The following is a 19116-nucleotide window of genomic DNA, read 5'->3' as shown; positions in this document are numbered from 1 at the left end:
TTTTCAGAAAAAGACACAAGGCCTACAGTTAAACATGGTGGAGGTTCACTGATATTTTGGGGTTGCTTTGCTGCTTCAGGCACTAGATGTCTTGAATATGTGTATGACATTATGAAATCTGAAGACTATCAAAGAGATAGGGGTTTGGGGTGCAATGTAGAGCCAAGTGTCAGAAAGTCGGGTCTCTGTCAGAGGTCATGGTGTCTTACAGCAGGACAATGACCCAAAGCACACGTCAAAAAGCACCCAGAAATGATTCAAGACAAAGCACTGTAGAGTACTGAACTGGCCATCAATGAGTCCAGATCTAAATCCCATAGATCACCTGTTGAGAGATCTCAAATCTGCAGTTGGGAAAAGGAACCCTTCCCATCTAAGAGACCTGGAGCAGTTGGCAAAAGAAGAGTGGTCCAAAACTGCAGGAGAGATCTGTCAAAATTTCATTGATGGTTACAGGAAACAATTAAATTCAGTTCTTTTTTTCTAAGGGGTGTGCTACTAAATTTTAAAATTGAGGGTGCCAATAATTTTGTCCAGTCCATTATTGGAGTTTTGTGTGGAATGTGTCAGATTTGACTTTGTTATTCCACTTTTGTTTGTGTCCTACCAATAGAAACAAAAGAAGAATGAGAATGCCAAAACATTTGTAATTGAAACCATTTTCTGGGCAAAGTGGTGCATTATCTAAAAGAAATACAGGGCTGCCAATATTTTTGGCAATGACTGTAGATGGGTATTGTCTTTTTCTTTCAACCAGTAAGAAAAAGAAGCCGATTCCTCCATCTAGACAAGCGAGGTGAATGGAGGAATCATCTCCGCTAAAACATTGTATTCGGACAGTGAGACTCTCCTTTGTTGAAATACACTGATCAGCAGCTGTAGCCCACGTTGACAAAAAAAATTCAACATTCCCATTCGACAGAAGTCTAACAATTGAACATGGATGCCTACACATGGACTGAAATTAATTTGGTCCCTGCTAAACCAGATACATTTCGATACATATGGCCAGCTTTAAGGTGGCTCCTCTATCAATGGAGATAAAACAGACACCTTTGGATAGCAGCATTACCAGGAGAGGGTAGTGTCAGATGTACTAACAGATATACAGTATCTCACAAAAGTGAGTACACCCCTCACATTTTTGTAAATATTTTATTATATTTTTCCATGTGACAACACTGAATAAATTACACTTTGCTACAAAGTAAAGTAGTGAGTGTACAGCTTTTATAATGGTGTAAACTTGCTGTCCCCTCAAAATAACTGAACACACAGCCATTAACGCCTAAACCACTGGCAACAAAAGTGAGTACACCCCTAAGTGAAAATTTCCAAATTGGGCCCAAAGTGTCAATATTTTGTGTGGCCACTATTATTTTCCAGCACTGCCTTAACCCTCTTGGGCATGGAGTTCACCAGAGCTTCACAGGTTGCCACTGGAGTCCTCTTCCATTCCTCCATGACCACATCATAGAACTAATGGATGTTAGAGACTTTGCGCTCCTCCAACTTCCGTTTGAGGATGCCCCACAGATGCTAAATAGGGTTTAGGTCTGGAGACATGCTTGGCCAGTCCATCACCTTTGCCCTTGGCTTCTTTAGCAAGGCAGTGGTTGCCTTGGAGGTGTGTTTGGGGTCGTTATGTTGGAAAACTGCCCTGCAGCCATGTCTTCGAGGGTAGCGGATCATGCTCTGCTTCAATATGTCTCAGTACATGTTGGTATTCATGGTTCCCTCAATGAACTGTAGCTCCCCAGTGTTGACAGCACTCATGCACCCCCAGACCGTGACACGCCCACCACCATGCTTGACTGTAGGCAAGACATACTTGTCTTTGTACTCCTCACCTGGCTGCTGCCACACACGCTTGACAACATCTGAACCAAATAAGTTTATCTTGGTCTCATCAGATCACAGGACATGGTTCCAGTAATCCATGTCTTTAGTCTGCTTGTCTTCAGCCAACTGTTTGTGGGCTATCTTGTGCATCATCTTTAGAAGAGGCTTCCTTCTGGGACAACAGCCATGTAGACCAATTTGATACAGCATATGGACTAAGCAACGACAGGGTGACCCCCACCCCCACCCCTTCATCCTTTGCAGCAATGCTGGCAGCACTCATGTGTCTATTTTCCAAAGACAACCTCTGCATATGACGCTGAGCATGTGCACTCAACTTCTTTGGTCGACCATGGCGAGGAACCTGTCCTGTTAACCAGCTGTATGGTCTTGGCCACCATGCTGCAGCTCAGTTTCAGGGTCTTTGCAATCTTCGAATAGCCCAGGCCATCTTCATGTAGAGCAACAATTATTTTTTTCAGTTCCTCAGAGTTTTTTGCCATGAGGTGCCACGTTGAACTTCCAGTGATCAGTATGAGTGAGTGAGAGCGATGACACAAAATTTAACACAGGTTCTCCCCATTCACACCTGAGACCTTGTAACACTAACAAATCACATGACACTGGGGAGGGAAAATAGCCAATTGGGCCCAATGTGGACATTTTCACTTAGGGATGTACTCACTTTTGTTGCCAGCGGTTTAGACAATGTCTAAATGGCTGTGTTTTCAGTTATTTTGAGGTAACAGAAAACGTACACCATTATACAAGCTGTACACTCACTACTTTACATTGCAGCAAAGTGTAATTTCATCAGTGTTGTCACATGAAAATATGTAATAAAATGGGGGCGTGGTCTGCCAGCGCTGGAGATGGTTGCTTAGACCCAGTACTCGTCAGCTAGGGGAGAGAACAGGAGCGATACAGGCCCAAATCCAGACAATCCACATCCATCCTGCCTCCCACAACCCGGACACTCCAGCCAGCCATGTCCCGAAAGAAGATGACGGAACATCGCCCACAAAAGCCGACGGCCTTCTTCACAAAACCGTTGCACAAGGTCAATCAGCTCCAGAATGGTGCCGGCGTGGCCGGGTCTCCGTGGGCCTACACGGATCTCCTGGACGAGATCCCAGGGGAACAAGACCCTCATTGCCCTCCCTCGTCACCTACACATAGAGCGGGGGATAACCCCATCACAGGCAGCCCGGCGAAAGCCTGCATGCGGATGGAACCGCTGCAGCCACCTACACAAAATCGAGGTCCAAAATTTCAGCTCCTTCCAGTCGAACCAAGCCCTACAATCCTCCATGGCCTCCTTCCCCACCTCGGGGCAGCCAGTGAATGACACCACTCTCAAGGACATTTTGTCAATCCAGTCCTCACTGATCACAGACCTCACGTCCCTATTCACTAAAAAAACAACAGATATCCATGCTATAAATGAAAGGGTGTCTCATCTAGAGAACAGCATGGAGGAATGCACATCAACTGTGAACGATCTAGTTGACTCATATGCTGACGTAAAAGAAGAGCAATCCTGGGTAAGGGCCAAGCTGGCTGATTTAGAAGACAGGTCCAGGAGGAATAATTTAAAGTTGAGGAGACCCTGAATCCATACTGCCAATAGACCTCCTTAAATATGCCAAGGAACTAATGCATTTGATCTTCCCTGATGCATCACCCAGAGACTTGATAATCAAACGAATCCACAGAATTGCTAAACCGTCGCACCTTGCAACCTCAGTCCCTAGAGACGTTTTAATGAGGGTTCACTTCTTCCACAATAAGGAAAAGCTGCTCACGACAATCAGAAACTGCCTATCGCTTCCTGGTCCTTAAAATGGAGTCTTACTATTCCTCGATCTTTCTAAATACACCCTGCAGTTGAGGCGACAACTTAACCCGATTACAAGGGGCCTCTACAACCACAAGATTCAATTCAAATGGCGCTACCCAGCATCATTGCTTATAACAAGAAACAGCGCTTCACACGTGATCCACACCCACCACAAGGGCATGCAATTGCTTCATTCCTGGGGAATCCTCCCTGACCCACCGCAGGATCCTGCACCACCGCTGGAGCAACGTGGCCCACACTCAGCACGCTGCACTCAAGGGAGACGTGACAACTGATCAGAACTGCTACTCTGAAATCCATTGGGCCTATATATCTGCACAATGAATACTCTCCCTGGCTATCAGCTTTCCGATTTATTGTTATAGTTGATAATTGACACTTGTTACCCCTTTGTAGTGGTTTGATTGAAAATCCTAATTCTCTACTCCACCTAATGTTTAAACTGGTGGCCATTCCACCCGATTCCAGTGAGCTACAAGTTCCAATGTTATCTTGTTCAGTCCTATTTGTTAACCTTATTGTTTTACAGCCACTGCATTGCACATAGCGCGCAAACTCTAACTACCTGGCTCATCAGAGTATACACCTACAGAAGACTCCGGCCTCCGAAACCGAAAGTAAATTATCCACGTCAAACTTTAAGTGTTTGTGGTTTTTCTACTAACCGTACACCATCAACAATGACATTAACAGTGTTATCCCTCAATGCAAATGAGCTCAACCACCCAGCAAAGAGACATTCACTTTGGAAAAAAAGCCCTAGATCTAAAATGTGACATCATGTGTGCAAGAAACACATTTTACATCTACAGCTGCACCTGCTTGTGTGAATAAACATTTCCTGCATTTTTTCTCAGCCCCTTTCACCTCAAAAAAAGAGGAGTGCTGATTGCGGTGAAAAACAGTCAAATTCCACCTGAAACGAATTGCTCTTGATCCAGAAGGTTGATACATTATACTTGTATGTACCATAAACAACATTGCCTATACCTTGTTAAACATCTATGCTCCAAATGTCAAACAAATACATTTTCTTCAAACTGATGCGGGTTTGTCCATCCCCTGAAACAAGGTCATCTAATCATTTGTGGGGACTTTAATCTAGTGCCTGAAGTCCAACTAGATTCCACTTATGCGACTAAACGCAGAGAATCCCCCTTGAAAAACGTCATGGTTACTCAAGATTTGTTTGACGTTTGGAGATGCTACCATGGAGCAGAGAGAGACTACACTTCTCTCCTCTACATAAAACCTATTTGCGCATTGATCTCTTTCTCACAGATAAATGGTTGCTCCAAAACATTAGCGCAACTGTAAGGCCCCGTACACACGACCTGATCTATCCGCTGGGATTGATCCGCGGATCAGTTCCAGCAGATAGATCCGGTCGTGTGTACGGCCTAGCGGACATTTCCCAGCGGATAAAAATCCAGCCGACGGATTCCCAGCGGATAAAAATTTCTTAGCATGCCAAGAAATCAATCCGCTGGAATCCAGTCCAGCGGACTGATCCGGTCGTCTGTACAGACTCACCGGATCAGTCCGTCCGCTCCCATCCCTTGCATGCGTCATAATGATTCGACGCATGCGTGGAAGTATTTACCTTCCAGGGTCGCGCACGTCAACGCGTCGCGGCGACGGCGCGGCCACGTCACCGCGGATGTATTCAGATCCAAATCCGCCAGAGGATTTATCCGCTGGAAACGGTCTGGCGGACCGTTTCCAGCGGATATCCGCTCGTCTGTACGAGGCCTAATCCACGCGACTTGGTCGGACCATGCCCCCACCACCATTACTATTCTCCACGACAAAATAATGCACTTCTATGGAGACCAAATAACTATATCTTACAACATCCAACCTACTCTCTGGAGATAACCGATCAAAAAAATTGAATATTTTGAACGCAACACAGGCTCTGTGTCCGAGCCAGGCGTGGTGTGGAACGTGCACAAAGTGTATATTAGAGATATACTAATTAAACTTGGCTCACATCACAAAAATAAAAAGGTCTTTGCGTATTGACACCCTTTTGTCCCAAATAGCCAACCTAGAACAACAAAATAAATCTAATCCCCAACCAACACGCTCAGCACAAATCTTATCCCTCAGACAAGAACTCAGGCTCCACCTTCTCCAATCCTATGAACATACCCAGAGAAAAGTTAGAGCCCATTCTTACTCCACGTCCAACAAAGCGGGCAAGGCCCTTGCCCAACGTATCAAAGGAAGGAAAATAAAAAATAAAATAGATCACATTTACCATCCTCACACAAAGGAAAAACTCAGAAATCCCCAGGCAATAGCTGATGCCTTCAGTGATTACTATAGTGACCTATATAATTTACAACAAGACCCTGACACACACCAACCCACTTCAGAACACATTAATGAATTTCTTAATCACATTAGACTCCCATCGTTAATGACAGAACAACTGTCCGACTGAATGACCCTTTCACGATACTAGTAACAGCGACCATCAAAACCCTCCCCCCAGGTAAAATCGCCAGGCCCTGACGACTCACGGGAGAATACTACAAACAATTTGCCCAGCAATTAGCTCCACACTTAACTGCCCTATTCAACGACACGGCATCTTCCTCAAAGTTCTCAAGTGAATCTCTTCAAGCATTGATCGTCACCCTACCCAAACCGGGGAAAGAACCAATAGCACCCCAAAATTTTCACCCGATCTCGCTCCTAAACTTAGATCTAAAAATCTACGCAAAAACGATCGCCACACGACTACTTGATATCATGCCCACACTAATACACAGGGACCAATCTGGTTTTAAAGCTGGAAGACAGGCGTCAGACACAAGATGGCTGATCGATATCATTCGCTTTGCCGAGACTAGTGGAACACCATCTAGGCTCCTAGCACTGGACGCAGAGAAGGCGTTCGACAGAATACACTGGAAATACTTACAACAGGTCCTCCAGAAGTTTGGCTTCAAGGGACAAATATTGAATGCTTTATTAGCGCTAAACTCTACCCCCATCAGCCAAGTAGTCTTAGCAGATATGCTCACCCAATCATTCACCAGTACCAATGGCACTAGACAGGGGTGCCCACTGTCCCCACCAATTTTCAATCTGCTCATGGAACCCCTAGCAGAACACATTAGACAAAACTCAAAAATATCAGGGTTTGAGATAGGTCTCAAGACACACAAGATCAGTCTGTTCGCAGATGATGTAATTCTTATGTTAACCAACCCAACATCTACCCTAGTGGAAGTACAAAACATCCTCCAGTGGTTCAGCAGAGTCTCTTATCATGAGGTGAATGCCACCAAATCGTATATCTTGGATTTCGGCCTAGACGCCACAACCAGAAATCTGCTCCAAGCCCAATACCCCTTTACATGGGCAGAACATGATATATCGTACCTGGGGGTTCAAGTGACAAAACCAACAAAAAACCTATTCAATAGTAACTTTAAGCCATTCCTCTCAGAACTTTGGGATGATGTCCAAAAAATGGCTAATCATGAACTTTCCTGGTCAGGCAGGCTCGCAGCATTCAAAATGATCTACTTTACTTGTTTCAAACCATTCCCATCCCTATCCCATCATTCTATTACAAGTCTCAACAAACAATTCTTAATAAACTATTATGGCAAGGCAAGAAACCTTGTTGCGCAAAAAACTTACTCGCCAAACAAACTTGCAGGAGGGGCAGGGTCCATTGAATTCGAAGAATATTACTGGGCAACAATTCTGACACAATTACAAGATTGGTTCCGCCCGCACCCCCGCACTCTATGGGGACAGCTGGAAGCAGCAACATTTAAGCTTAACGATCTACAAAGCTGGCTTCTAGGAATCTCCCATAGCATACCCATTTCCAAAATGCTCCCCCCACGATAAGAGCCTTCGCTCTTGCTTGGAAAAAACTAGAAAACTTAGGAGCATCGCAACCTTACGCATTCTCTCGCAACCTTACGCATTCTCCCCTCCTCTCCTGATAGACATACATCACTGTACTACAGACCTCTATCTGACACACTGGGCAACAAAAGGCTTAAAACACATACAAGATCTATTCAAGGGGAACGTTCTGCTATGCTTCCCATAGCTACAAGAGAAATTCAACCTTCATCACACAGAATTCTTCACTTACATCCGAGTTAAACATTGCATCTCCCACATGGCTTACCCATTCTACACACTTCCTCCTAAGATATGGCCATTCCTGACTAACCCCACCTCAAAACTGAAGGGTATCTCCTTTTCTAGAACACCTTCCATCAAAAACAGGAGCTTACTAAATATAAGCCGCACATTCATTGGGACAACGATTTAGGTAAAATTTTCACAGAAGCACACTGGCAGGTAGCCCTACGCTCCATTTACAAAGCTATTCAAAACTGCATTTTGGGAACTCACACAAAAAATATTGCTATGGTGGTATCTTACATCCACAAAAATTGCATCATTTACCAACTCAGCTTCAGACACATGTTGGAGATGTAACACAGACAGAGGAGACCTACTACACATCCTTTGGTCCTGTCCATCCATTCAACCTTATTGGACTACCATTTTTCATATCCTGTCGGATATCACACATACCTCCCACACCAGCAATAGCACTGCTCAATTTGACGATTGAAACAATACCCAACCCAATGAGACTGGTAGTAACTAATATCCTCATTGCAGTTAGACTGAGCCTAACCAGACTCTGGAAAACCACCCAGGTACCTACAACAGAAAACACTCTTGATCTAGTCAATCTACATTCCAACTATGAGCCAATGATAGCCTCTAGTAAGTGCTTGCTTAAGAGCACACAATGAGTGGCTTCCCTGGATGCAGTGGGCCAGAGCAGCATTATATCTATGAACCAAACAACTCTGATGGTTAACTCTGTACCCTATTCATTGGAGAATAGACACGTTGCATGAGCTGAACACACCGTTTTGTTCTTATGAATGTCAACCTTGCTTTAAACTTGAAAAGAATACCTGTATCTTTGAGCTGTATTACATGTTTTGATACAATGAAAAAAATGGAATGTAACCTGTATATTATACATATTTCACATTTGAAAATTTTTATAAAAAACTATTGTTAAAAAAAAAAGATGTAATAAAATATTTACAAAAACTTTTGTGAGATACTGTAGAAGGAATTTACATAAGTGACTAACAAACTAAAGCCCAACTTCCTGCTTTTTAATCAGTTACAAAAACGTTATTTCTTCCAGGATAAAGGCTTTAACTAAATTGTTTCCCTATTAATGCAGTAAAGTGTTTGTTCACCAATGCCAGAAGTCTGCCAAGCAAAACAGGTGAGTTGGAAGCTCTGGTGCAAGAGGAGAGCTATGATGTAATCGGTATTGCTGAAACTTGGCTTCAATCCTCACATGACTGGGCAATTAATATTCCTGGCTATGCTCTTTCGGAAAGACAGGGTAAAAAGGAAAGGTGGTGGGGTCTGTCTCTATGTGAGAAGTGACCTCAAAGCAAGTGTGAAAGAGGACCTGGTTAATGGAGAGTGTGATGAAGCTGGGTGGAACTGCATACAGATGTGCGTAGTTCAAAGTTAATCATCCGAGTTTGTTATAGACCACCCAATGTTAACGAGGAGGTGGAGACTCAGCTCCTTGCACAGATGGAAAGGGCTGCAAGGACTGGGATGGTGATAATGGGGGATTTTAATTACCCAGAAATTGACTGGAGTAATGGCACTGCTGGGACAGCTAAAGGGTAAAAATGTAAAAACCTATTGCAGGACAATTTTATGGTCCAGTTTATTGAGGCCCCAACTAGGAATGATTCTTTCTTGGACCTGGTAATCTCAAACCATGCAGAGTTTATTACTAATGTTCAGATAAAGGAACACCTGGGTAGCAGTGACCATAACATGATTTCATTTGATGTTAGCTGTAAGCAAGAAATACATACAGGAAAGATAAAATCACTTAATTTCAAGAGAGCAAATGTTCCAAGGATGAGGGCTGCTCTCTAGGACTTGGACTGGGAGGGAATATTGACATTGATGAACACAGAACAGAAATGGGAATTCTTCAAAAAGACTGTTTATGAACTCACTACAAAGTATGTTCCCATGGGCAATAAGTTTAAAAAGCTATAGATTAAACCTATGTGGCTCACAGTCAAAGTTAAAAAAGCTATAAACAATAAGGGAATAGCTGAAGAATAAAGGGGTAGTGCTGCGCTGTGAATAGGGAGTGGGATAACGTGCAGAGGAAGTGTAGCCAATCCTTATATATGGAAAAATATGGAAAATATAGTCTGGCTACTAATCATGAGTAGCAATAATAAAAAATTATACTGGTATACCATACAAATAAATATCATCAAAATAAACGTGCTACAATGCAGCCAAAGCTAGCTGAAAAAATTTGAAATACAGAGTGACAGTGCTGGTGTCATATAGTGAAATAAATAATAACAAACGTACTGATACACAATAAGGTGTACAGCGTGCGAAGCACACCAGTGACTGTAATAAACTAGGTTAAATGTCCATGCAGCAGATAACTATAAACATAGCAGCAGGCAAAATCCAAAATAAAAGTGCTGGTGTAGATGCCAAAGTGACGTGAAAAAAGGGGTCGATTTCCGGTGTTTTCTTCAGAGTAAGTGAGGATGTGCCCTTACCTTACTGCTGTAAGGTAACAGCATAAGAGAGAATAGCCTTTAAAAAATATAAAAATGAAGGAACACTAGTGTCGTTTAAATGTTACAAAGAATATAACAGGATATGTAAGAAGGAAATCAAGGATGCAAAAATTCAAAACGAACGACAGATTTCAATAGATAGTAAGATAAACCCCCAAAAAATCTTCAAATATATTAATAGTACCATGGCGACTAGTTAGATTCTAGGTGCGCGTGTTGGAACGCACATGCAACGAAGGGGAAAACAGGGAGAGGGGAAGGCGGCGTCGTTAGGCATACAGCCCTGTCCCTATGCAGATGGGTGGTTGGCTGTCCCCCTCGTTGTGATGAATACTGTTGCTTTGTTATGATTACACTGACCTGTCTTCGATTCTGTAATATGCACCTTGATGTTTTATTCTATTTACTATGCTGATGATTGTAATGCCGCGGAGGTTCCTGTGGACCCCCTTTTCCCTGTTTATATATTTTTTTTTTAAATATATTAATAGTAAAAAGGTCAAGTCTGAGCATGTAGGCCCTTTACAAAATAATCTAGAGTGGGTGACTGGGGACAAAGAGAAGGCCAATTTATGAAATGCTTTCTTCAGCTCTGTGTATACAATGGAGCATGAGGGAGCTCATGTCCAAAATGGGGGTGGTAGTGACACAGCCCCAAATCCACAATGGCTCAAAAGTGATATGGTCCAGAAATATTTAGACAGAATAAAGGTGGATAAAGAACTTGGACCAGATGGCATTCACCCATGGATCCTAAAATAATTGAGCTTTGTAATTTCAAAGCCATTGTATCTAGTTTTTAGGGACTCATTAATGACAGGAATAGTACCACTGGATTGGCGCAGAGCCAATGTGGTGCCCATATTTAAAAAGGGAACAAAGTCTTTACCAAGTAACTATAGACCTGTTAGTTTAACTTCTATAGTTGGGAAGATACTGGAACGTATAATAAAAGACCACATGGATGAGTTCTTGCTGGAAAAAAACTAAGCAACAGACAGCATGGGTTCATGAAAGACAGAAGTTGTCAGACAAACCTGATTTCCTTTTATGAAGAGGTTATACTTGGATTCTGCAAAAGCGTTCGATACAGTTCCCCACACACGGCTCATGTGTAAGGTAAAGTCTACAGGATTGGATATATCAGTTTGTAAATGGATAGAAAACTGTCTGAAAGACAGAATTCAGAGAGTGGTGGTTAATGATTCATACTCTGAATGGTCAAAGGTTATCAGTGGTGTACCCCAAGGTTCAGTGCTGGGACCATTACTTTTTAATATCTTTATAAATGATATTGGGTCTGAGATCAAAAGTAACATTTCTGTCTTTGCAGATAACACCAAGCTATGAAGTGGAATAACGTCTTTACAGGATGTCGCCAATTTACAAGCCAACCTCAATGCTGTGTCTAATTGGGCGACTAAGTGGCAGATGAGGTTTAATGTTGATAAATGTAAAGTTATGCACATGGGGGCTAAGAATATGCATGCATCATACATACTAGGAGGTGTACAACTGGGGGGATCCATAGTGGAGAAGGATCTGAGGGTTTTAGTTGATCATAAGCTCAATAATGACATGCAATGCCAAGCTGCAGTTTCCAAAGCAAGCAAAGTCCTTTCTTGTATTAAGAGAGGTGTGGACTCCAGAGACAGAGATATAATTTTGCCCATGTACAAATCATTAGTAAGACATCATCTGGAATATGCAGTCCAATTTTGGGCACCAGTTCTCAAAAAGGATATCGGGGAACTGGAGAAAGTGCAGAGAAGGGCAACCAAACTGATAAGAGGCATGGAGGAGCTCAGCTATGAGGAAAGATAAGAACTAAATGTATTCACTCTTGAGAAGAGGAGAATTAGGGGGGATGTGATCCACATGTACAAATATACAATGGGTCCATATAGTGAACTTGGTGCTGAGTTATTCACTTTACGGTCAACACTGAGGACAAGGGGGCACTCTTTACGTCTAGAGGAAAAGAGATTTCATCTCCAAATACGGAAAGGTTTCTTCACAATAAGAGCTGTGAAAATGTGGAACAGACTCCCTCCAGAGGTGGTTCTGGCCAACTCAGTAGATTGCTTTAAGAAAGGTCTGGATACTTTCCTAAAAGTACAGAATATAACTGAGTACTAAGATTTGAAGGTAAAGTTGATCCAGGGTAAATCTGATTGCCTCTGGGGGATCAGGAAGGATTTTTTTCCCCTGCTCTAGCAAATTGGATCATGCTCTGCTGTTTTTTTTTCCTTCCTCTGGATCAACTGTGGGTATGGAGTTGGATGTATGGGATTGTACTATGTTTTTTATTTTGTTTGTTTATTTTATTTATTTTTTTGTGGTTGGACTGGATGGACTTGTGTCTTTTTACAACCTGAATAACTATGTAATAAAAGCTGACAATTGTAAGTAATCTTGTCAGTATTAAATAGTTTTGGTCAATCCTCCAATTGACATTTTGTCTAATTTTGGTTTATATACACTTTAAATGTAATGTGACAGGAAAGAAATGAGAGTTGCTACTGCTACTTTCTTTAAAATTACAGGTTCTAGGGCTGTCATCTTTTAGCCTTTCCTTGCACAGGGATTTTCATGTGGGGCATAATACTTTCCTGGTTGGATGATTTATTTATTTATTTTTTAGATCGACTTGCTAAGTAATGAAACAGGGACACAGATCCCAGCTCTGGCGTTAGTATCTTGAACCTTTATCTATGGTCAAAATTTTAAATCTTTCAACATTGTATTTCAATTAACTACTTGGCAACCGGCCCATAGCCCAATGACGGCTACAGGGCGGTTGCTTAACTCTGGGAGAGTGTACATTGACGTCCTCCCAGAATTGCGCGCCCCCTGGGGCACGCAAACGGGAGTGTCCGTGACCGCCGGGTCCAGAGGACACGGCGCATCACGGATCACGATAAATGGTCGCTGATAGCGGCCGTTTACCACGTGATCGCTCCGTCCAATGACGGAGCGATCACTTGTAAACAAACCGGCGTCATGTGGCGACGCCGGTTCCTCCCTCCCCTCTCTGTACCGATCGGTACTGTGTGAGAGGGTGAGAGCGGATGGCAGCAGCACTGTGGGCTGGATCTGTGACAATTGCAGTCACAGATCCAGCCGCCCATACTCCGCAATAACCCTGGCCCATACTCCGCAATAACCCCGGCCCATACTCCGCAATAACCCCGGCCCATACTCCGCAATAACCCCGGCCCATACTCCGCAATAACCCCGGCCCATACTCCGCAATAACCCCGGCCCATACTCCGCAATAACCCCGGCCCATACTCCGCAATAACCCCGGCCCATACTCCGCAATAACCCCGGCCCATACTCCGCAATAACCCCGGCCCATACTCCGCAATAACCCCGGCCCATACTCCGCAATAACCCCGGCCCATACTCCGCAATAACCCCGGCCCATACTCCGCAATAACCCTGGCCCATACTCCGCAATAACCCTGGCCCATACTCCGCAATAACCCTGGCCCATACTCCGCAATAACCCTGGCCCATACTCCGCAACATCCTGCAATACCCCACAATAACTGATTTTATTTTTTTATTTCAGGCTTCCCAGCCTAGAGGTGAGATGTGGGGACTTATTGACCGCATATCTCACTGTAAAGAGGACCTGTCATGCCATATTCCTATTACAAGGGATGTTTACATTCCTTATAATATTAATACAAGTGATCCAAAAAAATTTTTTTTCGGAAAAACGTGTCAAACTAAAATAAAGAAAAATTAACAATAAAATAATATTTTTATTTAAAGCGCCCCTGTCCCCGTGTGCTCGCATACAGAAGCGAACGCATACGAAAGTCCCGCCCACATATGAAAACAGTGTTCAAACCACACATGTGAGGTATCGCTGCGAACGTTAAGAGCGGGAGCAATCATTTTGGCCCTAGACCTCCTCCAACTAAAAACATGTAACCAGTAAAAATATTTAAAATGTCGCCTATGGGGATTTTTAAGTAGCAAAGTTTGGCCCCATTCCACGAGTGTGTGCAATTTTGAAAGGTGACATGTTAGGTATCAATTTACTCGGCGTAACTTCATCTTTCACATTATGCAAAAACATTGGGCTAACTTTACTGTTTTGTTTTTTTTAAAGCACAAAACATTTTTTTTCCGTAAAAAACGCGTTAGAAAATTGCTGCGCAAATACCGTGTGAGATAAAAAGTTGCAACGACCACCATTGTATTCTCTAAGGTCTTTGCTAAAAAAAACATATATGTCAATTTTGTGAAAACAAATTAAAGAAAAAAATCTTGATTTTGCAAAGAATTGTGGGAAAAAATTACATCTTCAAAAAACTCACAATGCCTCTTTCTAAATACCTTGGAATGTCTTCTTTCCAAAAAGGGGTCATTTGGGGGGTATTTGTACTTTTCTGGCATGTTAGGGTCTCAAGAAATTAGATAGGCCTTCAGTACATCAGGTGTGATCAATTTTCAGATATTGGCACCATAGCTTGTGGACTCTAACTTTCACAAAGACCAAATAATATGCACCAATTTGTACTTTTTACCAAAGATATGTAGCAGTATACATTTTGGCCAAAATTTATGAAGAAAAATTAATAAATTTGCTAAATTTTATAACCGAAACGAAGAAAAATATATATTTTTTACAGAATTTTCAGTCTTTTTTTCCTCTTATAGCGCAAAAAATAAAAAACCCAACAGTGATTAAATACCACCAAAAGAAAGCTCTATTTGTGTGAAAAAATAGAATTTTTTGTGCTCACCGTAAAATCCTTATCTCTGAGTCCATGGACGGACACAGCTCCTTAAATCTTGACAAGTGGGTTATGTTCTCTGTTTACAGGAGAGGACTAGGCAGAAACATGTTAGATAATTAAATACATGTTACATTAACAGAGTTGAACAGCCCCGCCAAGGGGGCAGTCCTTTCAGACATAACCCTCCTCACTGCAGCATGCAGCCTCACTTCGTAACAAGCAGTACAAACCTAAAAGGGAGGGGAGGGGTGAGAGCCGTGTCCGTCCATGGACTCAGAGAAAAGGATTTTACGGTGAGTACAAAAAAATCATATTTTCTCTTATCGTCCATGGACGGACACAGCTCCTTAAATCTTGACAAGTGGGACGTCCCAAAGCAGTGTCAAAAACGAGGGGTGGGAAATATATCAGTAAAACCAATTTTAACTTCACCCCAAAACAAGCAGAGCTCCTCAACGGAGGAGGTGCAACTTTAAACAGCCGCCGGCAAAAACTAGCGGCCGAAAAAACTCACAGCAACCATGTAAATTCTGGAAAAAGCGTGAACGGACGAGCAAGTCGCCGCCTCGCACACCTGTGAGACCGACGCATGATGTCGGAAAAAAACCCAGGAAGCACCAATTTCCCTGGTCGAAAGTGCAGTGACCGGAAAGGGGGGCCTGCCCCTTAAGAGCATAGGCCTGTACGACAGCCTGCCTGATACACCGAGAAATGGTGGTCGACAAGACCGTCAGGCCCTTTTGTGGACCAGACACCGACACAAAAGACAGTCAGAACTCCAAAACTGAGCCGTAGCAGGCTGGTACACCAGCATAGCGCGTACCACACCTAAAGTATGAAAGGCAACCTCTGTAGGAATGCGCCGGCCGAGGACAGAAGGATGAAAGAACAATGTCCTTATTCCGGCGAAAGGCCGAAACCACCTTCGGAAGAAGGGAAGGTTGCGGGCGCACCACCACCTAATCCTTATGGAGGATCAAGCATGGCGGCTTGCAAGACAAGACCCCCAACTCAGAAACCACTCTAACAGAGGAAAAGGCCACTAAAGAGGCCACCTTCTGAGATAGTGTCAAGAGAAAATATCTCTAAAGTTTCCAAAAGGAAGGTTCTTGGAAGAACCGAGAGCACCAGAGTCAAAACTCATGGGGGAAGAGATGGCCCAAGAGGGGAAAGAATATGACAAACCCCCTGCACACAAAAAGGGACCCACCAGGGAACGGGCCGCAAAAAGGCCACTGAAAGAACACAGCCAAGGCTGAAATCTGCCCCCAAACGGTGCTTTAAGCAATTTTTAGATCCACTCCAAGCTGTAAAAACAGCAGGACCCTGGACACCGAGTACGTCACTCCATCCGTTCGCACCAAGAGATGTAGGCCTGCCAGGTGTAACAGTAGATCCTCCGGAAGAAGACTACCGTGCCATCAGCATTGTTGAGATGACCGAGTCGGACAGACCCCGGTCACTTAAAGTCTGGCTTCCAATAGCCATGTTGAGCAAGTCAGTGACTGTACAACAGGAGGAAGTATGGGACCTTGAGACAGAGGGACCTTCCTCCCTGGCAACCACCAGGGTACCTCCGCTACCAGGCGCCTGATATTGGCGTACCAAGGACGCAGAGGTCAATCTGGAGTGATTAGAATCATTGGGATCTCCACAGCCTCCGGTGGAGACGAGCGGCCAGGAGATCCATGCCCTGTGATGCTCACTTCCTGCAAGGGAGCCGAAACACCCCAAGCACAAAGACCAGTCGCCCTGGTCCAGCATCTGGCGACTCCAGTAGTCCGCCTGCCGGTATACCTGATGGTAGACCGAAGCCACGGCCGTGGCGTTGTCCGGCTGAAACCAGATCGGACGACCTTGCGACCTCCTCGACCACGAGGAGAAGCATAGCCTGATCGCCTAAAATAGTAGGACAATGAACGGTAGACAGCACCTGGTATTCCCAGGCGGTCTCCCACCCAGGCACTAGCCAGGCCCGACCCTGGGTAGCTGCCGAGACCAGACGAGAGCGGGCACATTCAGGGAGGTGTGGCCGTAGGTCCACGCAAGTCCAGCGACTCAGGGCCGACTGGACCACCCAGGTTCACAACCCGTTAGGCTGGCATCCGTCGTAAACACCGACCACTGGAAGGAAGAAACAACTTCCCGGGCCACTAGGTAGCACACCGGAATCTGATGATTTCAGAGACCAGAGATTTTTACCACCTTGACAGTATTTCCCCTGGAAAACCCGAGTGTGGAACTGGGCATACAGTACCGCCTCAAAGGAGGCTACCCACAGGCCCCGGACCAGCAGGAGCCCAGAGAGGAGACCGATTGCGTGATGCCAATACCTTCACCGCAGACTGACAAGACTGCAATTTCTCCAGTGGAAGAAGGACCTTCGCCACCGAGGAGTCCGGATCAACCCTAGATACTCCAACACTGAGTCGGAACCTACCATGCCCAGATAACACATCCACTAGGTCTGAGACAGAAGCTGCTCTCAGAAGAAAGTCGTCCAAGTAGCCAATGAGGCAAAGCCTCGCTGTCCCAACAAAGTTAGGATAAGTGCGAGCTCCCAGCTGAAAACCCATGGTGCTGACGCCAGATCAAAAGGGAGGGCCACAGGCTGACAGAGACCCACACATTATGAAGCACAGAAAAAAACACTGTGACATGCGCAAAACGAGACATCATGTATGCATCCCTGATCTCCGAGGACGTCAGGACGTCCCCCGGATGGAGCGCAGCTACCACTGAACAAATGGATTCCATGCGGATCTACCCGACGTTCACAAAAGGTATTTAGGGCCTGAGGCTCATAGAAAACCCCAAACTTCTCGTCCTGCAGGAAAGGTAAAATTACCCAGCAGCTTAGCAAGTCCCACACTGCCCGACGGACCGGGAGAGGAAGACACGAGGAAAGAACTTTGTTCTGTGGATAGGAGGAAACCCTATCTAGTACTCCAAAGAGACCACCTCGCAGACCCACTGGTCGGAGAGCAGGGAGGTTTCACCGAATTGTAAACCTGCAAGCCACCACTCCCACCTAGAGACAGAGAGGGAAGGCTACATACATTGGCAGGATTTGGGTGCCGGCGTGATCGGCTTACGCACCCAGGGACGGATTAGTCCCCCAGCTGGGCCTTTGAAGGCCTGGGAGGGTTGCCCCTAAATAATACACACACATAGTGTGTATGTATATTATGTAGGTGTATGCACACATGCCTTTGGAGGAAACCGGAGTACCTGGAGGAACCCACGCAAACACAGGGAGCGACAATGCAAGCTCCAGGCAGATTGGAGTCAGTGTCCGGATCTGAACCAATGACTCTCTTGCTGCCAAGTAATGGAGTTAACCACTACACCACCGTGTGCATAAAACCATTCTGAAACAGAAGCCCTGGATAACAAGGGTGCAGCATTCAATGAAGCATCACAGACCTATATGAGGCCCTGGACCAGCTGGTCCGCTAGCCTAATAACTTTGGGAGAGAGTTGGTGCTCCTCCACTGTCTGGTGCAAAATGCTCACTCCGTGAGTTGTATACAGCACTAGGAGTCAGGACTACTCCAGGATGGCCGCCAAGCGTTCAGAATGCGGCCACAGGAAAATGGCCGACCGCAATGTATGCTGCACCATAGCGCGGCTACGACAAAATGGCCGCCAATGGAGCTAGCTGTCGGCCCGGCCACTGTGAGTTAGACAACACCACAGCCCAGTCATATGTGGACCTTGGAGCAAAGCTCACCGGCCACCCCTGGAGTCATGGGGTATGGCGTGGCAGACCCAGCCTCTTTGCAAAGGTGTGCCCACGCTTGCTGGTCGGACTGAGCAGACTACAAGGATCTATATTATCCAGCCTGTCTCTCAGCCGACAGTTGAAAGAAGATTATTCAAGAAAAAAGTAAAACAAAATAACATTTCTCCTCAGGGCGCTGGGCCCAAAGGGAGCCATACGTCCTTCTCCTTGCTAGGCAGAACTAAACTGAGGCTGCATGCTGCAGTGAGGGGG

The 19116-nt window shown here is 44.7% G+C and overlaps 1 protein-coding gene and 1 pseudogene across 1 annotated transcript in view; both read right to left on the bottom strand.

Moving 5' to 3' along the window:
• Positions 1-19116, bottom strand: part of KDM4C (lysine demethylase 4C) — a 705949-nt gene that overhangs the window by 276929 nt on the left and 409904 nt on the right. The window lies entirely within an intron of this gene.
• On the bottom strand, positions 17041-17159 carry LOC120925451 (annotated as a pseudogene).

This window comes from Rana temporaria, chromosome 1 (assembly GCF_905171775.1).
Source record: "Rana temporaria chromosome 1, aRanTem1.1, whole genome shotgun sequence".
In the NCBI taxonomy this organism is placed as follows: Eukaryota; Metazoa; Chordata; class Amphibia; order Anura; family Ranidae; genus Rana; species Rana temporaria.
Note: the sequence above shows the minus strand (reverse complement) of the source record. Positions and strands in the feature narration are given on the sequence as shown.